The sequence below is a fragment of the Halichoerus grypus genome, chromosome 4, assembly GCF_964656455.1.
Source record: "Halichoerus grypus chromosome 4, mHalGry1.hap1.1, whole genome shotgun sequence".
Taxonomy (NCBI): Eukaryota; Metazoa; Chordata; class Mammalia; order Carnivora; family Phocidae; genus Halichoerus; species Halichoerus grypus.
Genome location: NC_135715.1, coordinates 8,689,078 through 8,701,781, shown reverse-complemented (window position 1 = coordinate 8,701,781; position 12,704 = coordinate 8,689,078).

Genomic DNA, 12,704 nt, shown 5'->3' with positions numbered 1-12,704 from the left:
TGGAAGGTACAAAAAGACCTATTTTCCCAAATACTACTTTTTTGAGTACTTAGAATTTTTTTGACTTAGGGCGGTAGCTCTCAGACTTTTTCATCTTGGGTCCTTTCTACATTCTTAAAATTCTTAAGGACCCCAAAGAACTTTAGTTTATGTGGGCTCTATCTATTGATATATACTGCATTAGGAATTAAAACGGAGAAAATTTAAACACACTTATTTATTAATTAATTTTAAGTATCCATAATAAATGTACTGCATGTTAATATGAATAACATTTTAATTAAAAATAAACATATTTTCTAAAACAAAATTTTGGTGAGAAAAGTGACTGCTTCACATTTTTGTAAATCTCTTTGTCTGGTTTGATTGAAGACAGCTGAGTCTCATGTTTGATTCTTCAATTTCTTGTAATATGCTGTTTTGGTTGAAGTATCTGAATAATATCCAGCCTCACACAGATATGTAGCTGGAAAATTGAGGGGGGAAGGGGTGTTTCAATCATAGATAATTGTGGGTATACTTCTTTGATACTACACCAGAATTTGACAAGTGAGACAGGTGGTGGTTTTTAAAAGGTTAATTGCAATGTGGAATATAAAAACACATCAATGAGCTTTTTGTAATCTATTACTCTAATATCCAATGGTCTTGCACTTTGACTAGATCTTTTACTCATGCATGATTTTATAATCCCATTCATGATGATTTGGAAAATATTAATTCATAGAGTTATGAAGATCTTCCAATTATCAAATTTTTAGTACATCAAAAAATCACACTTGTTAATATCACTGCTAATTTTATCAGAAAAAAACTAAGTTTTAGAGACACCTGGGTGGCTCAGTTAGTTAAGTGTCTGCCTTTGGCTCAGGTCATGATCCCGGGGTCCTGGGTTGGAGTCCAGTATTGGGCTCCCTGCTCAGCAAGGAGCCTGCTTCTCCCTCTGCCTGCAGCTCCCCCTGCTTGTGCTCTCTCTCTCTCTCTGACAAATAAATAAATAAAATATTTTTAAAAAAATGGTCCAATATTAAAACAACAACAACAACAACAACTAAGTTTTGAAAAGTTCACATTGACAATATGAGATTTTTAAATTTCTATTTTTTTCTTGATAGGTCAAATTTTATTACTGGCAACAAATTGGCCTTTTCCCCTGTGTGGGCACTTGCATTAATGGTGCAAAACCAGCAGTGAATAAAAGTGCTGGTGCCTGCCCGTGAATCATGGCCGTGACTGCAAACTGGACCAACAGTCACAGCGTTCTTTCCCATCCCACGCAGCAGAAGCAAAGAAACAAAAGTTAGTTTCACTTAAACAGGTTCATGATGAAATAGCAAAAACTATATTTTATATTAAATCTCCACCCTTTAGTAAACATGTTTTTAAAACTATTCCTGAGTAATGAAAGGACAAGTACATATATTGACTTTTGCTATGGACCAAAATTTGATGGTCATCCCCAGGATGGTGGACAAACTATGGCTTATTTAGACTTGGGTATTTGGCAGATATCTTCTTAAAAATGAGCTCAATAGGTTAATCACTTCAAGGAGAATAATGAACAGTGAGAAAGGCAAACAATATCTCAGCATTATTATAAAAGTGGTTTGGTCATATGGACCGCTGAAAGTTCTTGGGGACTTCCAGGGTTGCTGAAAATACTCTTGGAGAACCTTTATATTTTTATCTACAGTAGGAAATGAACAGTATGACCTTTGCTTACGTTGTTAGTACCACCACATTTATCAGATTATCCAATTATCAGATTGCCTTTGTCATGAGAGAACCAGGCAGGACATAGGCACGTTATGTTTAGGAAATTGGAATCAGAAAAGGTTTGGAGAATGAATGGGACCCAAGACAGCAAGATAGAAGGACCCAAGTTATCTGCCACTGTAAAGATACCCTAAGTAGCCAGGAACCAGCCTGAAGGCAGCAGGTTCCTTATGAAGTTGAAAGGGGAAGGGAAACTCAGGACAGGAAAGATTCATCTTTGCTCACTTCGCATGACCTTTTGCTGAGCTTCTCCGGACACGTGTTTCTTTATACAGAGTGGAGAGAATGAGGTCTAGCTCATAGCTTGATTGTCAGGGTTCAATGAGAGAGTGAGTATAACTTGACGGGCTCGGGGTGGGCGCTCAGTAATGGAACTGTTATCGGTATGACTTTGTGAGCTTGTACTGTGCCTCTTCCCTCCCCAGATCTTTGTGCAGACAGTGCTCATGGTTGTTCTGGTATCTGTGGTGTTTAGAACCCACATGCGCCAGACCAACCACGCCTTCTTCTTCCTGGACCCTGACTCTGCATCACACCATGGGTTTGTCCCATCCTGGCTCACTCCTTATTACCTCTGCCCCAGGTGACTCCCGGTCTGGGGACATATACTCTCTGGTGCTCCTTTGAGCGGGGGTTCACCCCCTGGATCAAGGGCAGTGCACCCTCCTGGGCTAGCAGACCTTCGTCTTTACCAATTAGCCGGTGGCTTGGAGCAAGCCAGGATCTTCCCATGCCGAGGTGATTTGTACTTTTCAGACGTAGGGTCAGAAGTCCCCTTTTACTGGACTAACTATCGTTTATCATAGAATTTAATCTTGAAGCCATATTCTCCTCATGAAGGAAGTAGTAGTCGCATTGTAGAGATTGCCGATAATCATGCCACAATTCTACTAACTACCAAAGTGCCAAGTGCTTTGCAGATGCTGTCTCGTTTAGTCTTCCCAAGCCCCTGCCTAGGAGTTGTGGTGATGCCCTTTTAATGAGAGCCCGGTGTTCTGCGGGACGGTGAACGGGTTAGACCTATACCCTTACACCCTAGCTTTGAGGAAAGTTGGATTTCCAATCCAGGTCTGTCTCATTTTTACAACACGCTGCCCCTTTTTCCAAAGACAAGTGTGTTGCTATGATTTCACCTACCTAGTACAGTCACAATTAAAATTCAAGTTTCCTTCCATGGAGTGATTTTCATCTTTGTTAGCTGCATAGTTCATGTGCTCTGGCTAGCTCATCCCGAAGTCAAATGCTACCCACTTCAAGCAATAAATACAATGCCGCCCCGAGGGAGTTTATTTATGCCAGCAGCCAGGTGTTCAGGCCTCAATACCTCTTCCTGAACCAGAAAAGTAGTGTTTTCCTATTTGTCTCTCTTCAACTAATCTGGAATTCTTCAGGCATTATCTGTAACTGCTGAGTCTTAATGCTGCCTTTCAAACTTTAATCAGCCACACGAGGCAGATGTGCTGTCTCCTGTGAATTTCTCGTCACTTATAAGTGCCAGTTTGTAGTTTTAATATCATCTCAAATGTCAGGGTTCTGGCATGATTCTAATTTTAGTTCCTTTCTCTCTTTCCTGCATTGTTTATAGAAATGGCGTAAGCACGGCCCCCACCCCCCTTTGGTAGGAGCATGCAAAGTATTTGGTCACATGTGTCTTGGAGTTCTGAGTTCATCTGGCTCCTTGAAGACGTTTTAACTTTCTTTTTAATCTCAAGGGAGATTACCTTATCAACAAGAGATGTTTAGTTGGTTCCTACGAGCAGATGTTGGAAGAGCAGGATATGCTCTATTATACTGGTTTTCATGCTTTTGATTCCTCGGCACTTCGGAGTCATGAATATTATTAAACTGTAATTAATGAGCTGTTGGGCTTATTGAATGTTGTAGTTTGCCTGTAATTCGGCTTCATCAAATAGCGTTTTCCTTCCCCTTGTAGCATGCATGAGTCCAGGATGGTCTGGTGGTTCTGTGATGTCCCCTGTCTTAGCCTCCTCCCGTCATTTTCCTCCCATTCTTACCTTATGGTTTTTGTCTTCCCTCTCATCACCTCGTGGTTGTAAGACAGAGGCTCCAGCTTCAGCTTCATATTCATGCTTCAGGCTGGGGGAAGAGGGAGAGCCAGCAGCGTGCCTCCTTCAGAGACTCTATCTGTCCTTATTAGGGAGGGGATGGCGTCTTTGGGGGTTTCTGCCTCCCTCACACGGGGCCAGAACTATCTCGTGACCCTGTTCCCATCCCCTGCACTCCATACTCATGCAAGGAAGGCTGTGAGACTATTTTCAGCAGCACAGATTGCTGCCCTGAACAAAACTGGCATTCTTTAGGAAGCAATGGGAGGGATACTGGTATACAATCTGCCTAAGATATCCATCTTAACTTAATCCCCTCCTGAGCCTAATGCTCAATCTTTCTTTCATCTGGCCCTGCCTTTGGGTAGTTTTGGTGTTCTAGTTTCTGATATATGCTTCCCTAGACTCTCAGTGTTTTTCTCATTAACCTTATGCCATTTCTCACTCCGATTCCTTAACAGGCTGCCTGTAATTTGGTACAAGACCCTCCGTATCTTGACTCCATCTTCGAGGCTGCATGGTGCATTGCCCTAGCTATATCTGTGGTTCTTCATTCTGGGAACAAGACACATTCCAGGCTTGTCTCGTACCCATGAGTCTCCTCGTTTTCCAGTCCATGTTTTCATATTGAGCCTCAGTATCTGAATTTTTATGGGATCTAGCCCCTTACAACCTCAGCCCTTCTACCACCCATTCTGAAGTTGGCTGTGTTCTTTGGACCATTGGAAAGCTATATATCCCATAACCTATAAATACCTCTTAGAAAGTCTCAAAAGCTTTAAGCAGTGGTCCTCCCTGGAGACCACAAAAGGAGGAACTCATGCCAAGTGTTTTCTATATTATGGGCATAAACTCTGAGTACACTCTAACCATGTGCCCTGATCTTAATGTATTTGAATTGTCAGGAGGACCTGGGAGAGGCTCAGATTGAGGATTTGCCCTCTAGTCATTGCTGCTATTATGGTATGACCTTGGTCAGGGAGTGCTGATGCAATTATTTGGACAGGAAATCTGAATTAGTAATTTTCTCTCCAAGTAGGATGACTGCTGGGTAGAAACTTTGGATTCTGGAGGTAGAAGGGGACCTGGACACCCCTGGTCAAATGCCTATGTTTCACGGATGAGGACACCTTGCTTTAGGGAGAATGAGCTATTAGAAGTCATATTGATAATAGGGACAGGTCTAAGCTTGGAACCCAAGTGTTTTCATGCCTGGTCATAGAGCTTTGCCCCTATATTATTTTTTAGGGGAAAGGCTTTGTCCTTCTGCCCTGTCCCTTCCGCTTAGGAATGCTGGGACAACCAAAAAGACTGACTAGCTGAAGGAGAAGCAGGTACCAACAGGTAGCATTGAAACAGTTTTGTGAAGACATTAAAAGATCTCAATCAAATCTTACATTTTCTATCATGTTGAGCGCCTTAGTCTCCCCTCCTTCTGCATTTAAACTGTATTTTGTTACTGTGTGTTACATCGTTGCAGTTGCTTTGTGTAATTAACTTGGAAGGGAAAAAAAAAAAGATGTTGGGTTTCAAAGGAAAGTCAGAAATGTGTTTAATTCACCTTAGTGACTGTATTTAGTGCAAAATCTTCCATATACAGAGAGATCAATCACATCACAGATTTTCTTAATTGCACTATACTCTTGAGTGCAATTAAAAGCATCGGTGCTGCCCTGTTTAATGCTTATATTCTAAGACTTCATTAGCAGTTACTATGGATGGAGTCTTAAGTGTGAGAAAGTGCTTTTCAAAGATACAGAGACCTGGGCCCCACTTTCCTTTTCTACACCCTTCAGATTCTGGATTAATTAGTCTTAAGTGTGTGCTGGGCATTGGAATTATTAGAAGATAATGAAGCAAATAGTAACAACAACAAGACAAACTCCCCAGGTGATGCTAAAGTGCAGTCACGGAAGAGATGCACATTTTCATGTGTTTATCAAAGCATTACTTAGATTTAAGGAATCAATTTTCATGACCTTTAATATGTATTTTATTTTTCTATGTGAAATTCTGCGCATAGATTATTTGGTCTAATTTATCTGAATACAGACTTGTGTTATCCGTGATAAATGTAGATAATGTGCTTGGTGATATCTCTTCTACAATCACGGTTTGCTATAACTGCTTTTTAGGGCAAATGAATCAATCAGACTTTATGGAGGGAAAGCTGGACTGAGAGCATAAGTAGAAAAAAGGTGGTGAGATTTCATGTGTCATTAAATGATTCAAATCATTATTTAACAAAAATAATTAGTTCTCGGCAGATAATGATAGTTTTTCCTCAATATCCATTCTACCTTCTTCTTTAATCATAGAGCTTCCAAATGCTAGCTGGGAACATAATTTCCCAGGATAAAGATGAAATTCCCTAATCTCTTTCACAGCTGGTATGGCCATATAATTAAATTCTAGCCAAAGTGCTTGAACAGAGTGGTATAGGCATCTTCCAGTAAGGATCCTTAAAGGGAGGGAGAATACACTTCTGCCCTTTCCTCTTCCCTTCTGGCTCCTTCCTTCTGGACACGTTGCCAGAGCTGAGGCAAACATCTTGATCCACAGGGTCTCTGCCATGTGGCGAGACTAGCCGAGATCCCACGGATTGTGGAGCCATCATACTTTGTATACTTGAGAGACAGTAAATTACTTCTTGCTTCAGCCACTGTTATTTTGTCTTTTCTGTCTCATTAAACTCAAACTAAATTCATTGCCCATTCTGAATTACAGCTGGATGTGTCACTGTTGATTAGGAGAGAATCATAGTAAACAGAGGGTCTGACTAAGTCTCTAACTGTATTCTGAAAATATTAGGGACTAAGAAAGCCCATTTGATGTGTTGATACTTTTTCTGAGTACCGAACCTTCATCCATTCTCCGGTCTGTTTTAACTATATTTTGGCTTCTCTAGTTGTTTTAATATTTCCTCTTTCCATTTCGATGAGTTCTAATCAAGGTCGGCAAAACCAAGAGGCAAAAGAAGTGATAAAACCTGCTATCTCAAGTAGGTGAAATTGCTTCCCCAAGGCCTCAGATACCACTTCCTCAAGGCCCACACCTGTCATATGGGTTCTAAGTACAGTGTGTCTCAAGAATAAAATTACTAATCGAATGGGTTAGTCCTGAAGACTAACAGAAATTATTTTTCAAACTAGATCCAGCATGCGAGTTCCTGAATGGGCGTAAACACTGAGATTTTGGTCTGTGACATCGATTGCACAGTAGCTTTGATAAATTAAGAACCGTGTCTTGAAACCAAAAGTACATATGTAGGGACCAACATCAAACTCAGCTAAAGGATATTGAAATTACCTAGCCACTATATGGCTGGATTAGTCAAATGATAGTGCATAATCAGGTCAAAACCAGTCACTCACTGTCACTGCACAGAAATCAAATGGCTGTGACCTGGGTATGGAGGTGCTACCAGTGAGAGAGAGGGAATGTGGTCTTTCATACCATTTGGGTAGTTATTCAAGCTATTTGCCTACTCACCCCCACCAGCCACCATGGGACTCGGTACCTGTCATATGCTCAATTAGTATAGAGACACTCGATGAATTAATGTATTAGAGAAAATGTTAGTCTCAGAATTTAGAAAGAGGTTGAAATCAACAGTGTTCAACATGTACAAAAAATGCATTAAGAGTTAAGAAGAATAGGTTATATAAGAAATTGAAAGATTTCACAGTTCGGAGAAAGGAAGTTGAAGACAGGATAATGCTTTCAAAGTATCCGTTGACATGAAGACCCGAACAAAATAGTGTGATTTAAGATACATTGCAGACTTCCTGATTTACACAGAATAAGGTAAATGGGAAGACTGCATATGGTGGAAGAAAAAAAAATAAGAAAAGGATTTTACTATGGATTGATTCTTGAAACTTAAAGTGATTAATCAAATTATTTCAATAACAAATGATTCACAGTATTTTTTTAAAAAGATTTTATTTATTTATTTGACAGGGAGATAGAGAGCACAAGTAGGCAGAGAGAAAGGCAGAGAGAGAGAGGGAGAAGCAGGCCTTCCGCGGAGCAGGGAGCCCGATGCGGGACTCGATCCCAGGACCCTGGGATCATGACCTGAGCCGAAGGCAGACGCTTAACCCACTGAGCCACCCAGGCGCCCCGATTCACAGTATTTTGACGACTCAAACCTGCGGCTGACATAAACAGTTTATCACAGAGAATAGTTAGTAGCAGAAACTATTTCACTGAATTCACTAGCTACGTCTAGCTCAAGTGTTACAAATACACAGGAAACTGCAAAATTCTTCTAATTTTTAGGTACTAAAAGTCAGAGTAACGATTAATTAGATTGGGAATTTGTCTCTGTAGTAAAAGATGATCTTGACAATAGAGGGAAATAATGGAGTTTCTATTCTAAGAAACATTCTCCCCAAAGCAATCTTGCCTTTACTGGGACTGGGTAAGCAAATTTTGAAGGTATTCCCTTTAGATTCCTAAAGAATAGTGAACTCGTGAAAATGAAGAAATCTCAGTTTTAAACCCTCAAATAAGGAAGAGATAAGGGTAATAGGCTTGATGAAATGCAGACTCATTAATGGCACCTTCAGTTTTATTTTACTGAAGGGAAGGGAAGATTTTCTTGCCTGTGTCTACCCAGGCACAGAGAACAAAATACATTGAGTCGATTATGTAAGTCACATATATTTGAAAGCCTGTTTGGGGGCCACAATTTAGTTGGACTGCCACTCAGATCCTCTGCATACTTTCCCTCTTAAAATTTTATTTCCCGGGGCGCCTGGGTGGCTCAGTCATTAAGCGTCTGCCTTCAGCTCAGGTCATGATCCCAGGGTCCTAAGATCGAGCCCCGCATCGGGCTCCCTGCTCAGCAGGAAGCCTGCTTCTCCCTCTCCCACTCGCCCTGCTTGTGTTCCCTCTCTCGCTGTCTCTCTCTCTCTCTCTGTGTCAAATAAATAAATAAAATCTTTTAAAAAAATTTATTTCCCTGTGTAATTGAAGACTATAAATAATGACAACAAACTGATTTATTTGTTTTTCAAAAGAGGCAAAATCAATGATCATGTTCTGCAGTAGTAGATGTGAATTGATGAGTAACTATCTGGTGGATTTGCTTCACCTGAACAATTGAATGGATGACAACATCTTAGCACTTTTCTCTCCTTTTTAAATCCAGATGATAGAAGTCTCTCTCAGGTCTAAGCAAAGTCACAGACACTACCCTCTCCCCTCTTTTTTTAAACTCAAACGATACGGGTCTTTCTCAACTCATCATTATACATTACCCGCATTTTCAGGCTATATGCAGAAACTTCCCTTCACAGGTATTTCAAACTTGTTTGTTAAAGATCATTTGTAAGGCTTGCTTTCCTCATTGAAGAGTCTCAATAATTTGTAGAATTTTCAGATATGGTCTAAGCAATCAATGATTCCCATTCTTTACATCTTAATATAGTTTTAGAATAAGCTGGACAATTTTCTTCATATCCAACTTCACTGAAACAAGAAAAGTAAAAAATATACCATCAAGCTTGACTAAGGATATAGAGCTTTAAAATTCATGGTAGGCCATCAGTAGCCTTAAAAATGCTTTAGGTGCATATAGCTCCCCTGTACTTAGACAATAATTGTGGGAACTTGAATGGTGATGTTGTTATGGCAATAGAATCACTCATAACTGGAAGTCCATTAGAGATGATCTATTTCAAGCTCTCATTCTATTTAAGATGAATTAAAAGTAATACTTATATTATTGTATCATATTACAAAAATTTGGAGAAGCAGAGAAGTATAAAGAAGAAAACACCATAGAAAACACCGCGTTTGAGATTCTTTCTCCCTCTCCCTCTGCCCCTCCCCCACCTCTCTCTCTCTCTCTCTCTCTCTCTCTCCAAAATAAATAAATAAATCTTAAAAAAAACTACAAATTTTACTGCAAGGTTATTACTGCTATATTAAAAAAAACTATTGATTTTTTTTGTATTTCTCTTATGTGTATCCACTTTGCTGAACTTCGTAATGAATTAGGAGAGGTTTTTCAGCTTATTTATGTAGATTTTCTAGATATACAGCCACATTTGTCATTAATAATGACATTATTGTCTCTTCCTAATTATTGCCATCTTTTTTAAAATTCATAGTAGCATCCAGAACAATGCTAAAAAAGAGTGATGATTATACCCTTCCTTTAATGAGGTTGACTCTCATTGACTTAATAATGGCAGTGGCTTTTGGTATGAAATTGTTGCTGTGTCTCATGTTTTTAATTCCTAGATTTTTTAAAGCTTATAATGTGTATCAAGACATCTTGATTTTCCTGCATTTTCCATCAAGAGAAATGGCTAAACTTTGTTAAATATTTTTTTAACCCCAAATCGAGGCAACCACAAGGTTTCCCGCATTTGAGTTAACATAATTTCAATGCTAAAACCTTTATTAAAGCATCCAGGCATTTGTTCTTGATTATAGTGGATTAGAAATTTGCTAGTATTTCAGTTAGGACTTTCATATATACGTACAGAAATATATGAGAATGATCTCTAGTTTCTGTTTTTTCATTATCAAACTTTGATGATTAGGATTACAGTGGATTCATAAGTTGCTCATCTTATTTTTTTTCCTAGATGTTGAAAGGGCATATAAATATGTAGAATGGTCTAGGATGTTAAAGTTTGAAATAATTTGCCATGTGCCCAGAGATGTATTTGGAAGTGGTCTTTTCCCCATGCATTCTTTGTTTATAGATATATTTTTGTTTTCTATTTCCTTTTAATTGATTTTGACTATTTCATATTGCTCCAGGGCAATGTCCCTTTCTTTGAAATATATCAAATAGTTAACATGAAGTGATACAAAGTATTCCATATTAAAAGTTATTTTAACTTTTTCTTTACTAATTTTGATTTTTTTTCTTAATTTGGTATTTCTGTTATTTAATTTATTCCCTAGGAAGCAATCTCTGTGTTAATATATATTAATATAAAATTTTCCTGCAATTATTTTTAAATTCTTTTTTATAATACACAAATGTATTATAAATACTTGTTATATTAATTTCTTTGTTTAAAAAATGTAACATTCTAAGCTTTTAAATATTTTGTGGTGTTCTCATAATTTTATTTTACAGTGTTTTTCTCTCTTTTTTTGTTAAATATTTGAATAGTTTTTTAATATTCAAGGAATTTTTTGTTTTACATGAACAAATTAATTTATAATATAGTTTAATAATCAGAAAATCTGGCTTCTATAACTTCTGCCTTTTAAACTATGGGATAGATTTTTTTTGGCCACGTTTAAGATCAATTTGCCAAATTTCTATTGATTTTTTTTTTAAAGATTTATTTATTTATTTCAGAGAGTGTGTGCGAGTGGGGGGAGGGGCAGAGGGAAAAGGAAAGAGAGAATCCCAGGAAGACACTGTGCAGAGCACGACATGGGGCTTGATCTCAGAAGCCTGAGATCATGACCTGAGCTGAAACCAAGAGTCAGACCTAGATCCATTTTCTCCTGGAATCTAGGCTGATGGAGGAGACATATGAGGCTAATATGGTATCTCTTCTCTTGCTGAAAACCAGGAATTTTGTTCCTGACCTTTGAAATTTAACAATTTTGTCAAGTTTTATATTCTCTTCCTGGAATGAGGTGAATCCTTTTGATCTACAGAGGTAGTTATTATTTTTTTTTTTTCCAGCTCAGGGAATTTTTCTTTAATTTCTAAAAAAATATATATATTTTAGTTTCTTTTGCTCCCTTTGCCACTTTCCCTCCATTGTATCATCTACTCCTAATCTTTTTATCTTTTCCTTTGCATTCTAGGTAACTTTAGTTTTTCCTTAAGTAGGAGCTAAATATGTATAGATTCTTCTTTTTAAAGATGGCTGCCTTTGGATTTTAATTCTGCCCTTGTGGTTTTAGGGAGGGTTTACAACTTTTCTTATCTCAGATTAAATCGCAGCCTTTGTCTTCTTGTCTTACCTTGGTCTCTTTTTAGGGCAGTCTATTCTATATCATTATTTTTTCAGTGGAGTCTATGATTTCTTGCTTATCTCTGAGAACAAGGAAAACATTTTTCTAACAATTCTTCCTTTAATTAAAGCAAATTGTTTTCAGAGATATGATTCTCTGAAGTCTTTAAGACTTTAGGCCATAGAATAATCATTCATAAGGAAAATGAAGATTTATTGTGTCTTCATCTAGATTTAGGAGGCATAGGTCTAGTTTTAGTTTTTGCCAACAGATAGAATACAAAGTCTTCCTTTAACTGTGCTCAGGGTCCACTTAGGTGCCTTGTTGAAAACCTATCTCAGACCAAAACCAGGGTCTGGTATCTTGAAAACAGAAATTATCCAGTAAAATTCTCCTAGACTAGGATGAGATTTTCTCCTTCCCTGCAGCTTAAGTGCTTTGCCTGCAGGATTGAGAAACTCTATCCCCAGATCACCTGTGGCTGTCCATGGTTCTTTTCTAATCAGAAACATTTATATGAAAAATTAGAATTTCTGTCATATTCGGAAACCAGAGTTTCCCTGTCTCTGCCTTTATGTGCACATCCCAAAATGTAATAAATTTGGGAGGTTGAATATAGAAAAAGAAAATGGCCAGACATTATATAAAAGGAGATCTGTAGCAACCAGCCCAAGAAAGCAACCCATTATCCAGAGTATCCAGTCCAGGAAGCCAGCATTCTAGCTGTAAGTCAAACCTAACAGAAGTTCCACCACTATCTCTAGCAACCATACAATAAATAGCCTTTGTAACAATTGGCCCCAAATGGCCAGGGCCTAATTAATAACTGATGGCTTCCTTAATTTTTTAACTCATTTCCAACTTGGGACCAATCAGAGAAAGCCAAATGTGCACCCTAGCCAATCACATCCATCA